The 825-nt window shown below is 53.9% G+C and overlaps 1 protein-coding gene across 1 annotated transcript in view; it reads left to right on the top strand.

The window, feature by feature from the left end:
* The window catches only part of TMC3 (transmembrane channel like 3), a 31,675-nt gene that overhangs the window by 19,421 nt on the left and 11,429 nt on the right, over positions 1-825 (top strand). The gene's annotated exons all lie outside the window — the stretch shown is intronic.

Below are 825 nucleotides of genomic sequence, written 5' to 3'. Positions count from 1 at the left end.
TTTTGCGTGCATAGTGATGTTAGTGATGGTTTTCTAAGCATCTTGCAGAAAGGAATGCTGAGGGAAATAGTCCATTTTCAGGCAAAAAAAAAAAACCCAAAAAACAAAAAACCACAGACGTGTGCCGGAGCCAGCAGAATAAGCGGCTTAGCAGGATTCAGGGAGGAAAAGGAGGCTGCTGACGCCTCTGGGTGGCTTCTAGGAGTGACCGAGTCTGGACTGGAGCCTGGCCAGCCCCGCGCTGAGGCCCCTCCCTGCTCCTCCTCCCTCAGCCTCCACATTTTCACAGAGACACAGCCCAGGGGCACGGCCATCCCCCAGACCAAGGGCTTCACCCCTGGGGGAGGCTGGGAACGTGGAGAGGCTGCTCACCCGGGGCACCCCCGGCCAAGGCCACCTCTCTGTGAAGAGCCGAGAGGGACCCTCCCATCCCTGTGGACGCACGTCCATGGGGCACAGCGCCCAGCCCCCTAAGCGAGCCAGGCCTCCGTCTCCGGCTTTAAAGCTGCTGGACCCCGCGTTTCTGTTTCTTAAAACATAGGCAAACAGAACCTCGGCTTTTCCGTGCGTTCAGAGAACACACCCTGTCCTCATAGCCATTCAGCGAAGCGTCTGCAGATCGAGACACAGGAGTGATATTCCTTCAGTAATAGTCGCGTCCTGTGCTCTTGTAGTCCACTCGCTTTGCAAAGTATCGTCACAGATAACGTATTAAAAGTAATACATAACGTTTGCTAGACGTGGGGCCCTTTTATACCTGTAGTAACTGGCTTGTTCCTTACAGAAGCCCCTCTGAGAGTCGTATTTTCTCCATTTTAAAGATGA

This window comes from Pteropus vampyrus, unplaced genomic scaffold (genome assembly GCF_000151845.1).
Source record: "Pteropus vampyrus isolate Shadow unplaced genomic scaffold, Pvam_2.0 Scaffold245, whole genome shotgun sequence".
In the NCBI taxonomy this organism is placed as follows: Eukaryota; Metazoa; Chordata; class Mammalia; order Chiroptera; family Pteropodidae; genus Pteropus; species Pteropus vampyrus.
This window is presented reverse-complemented; position numbering and strand designations above follow the sequence as displayed.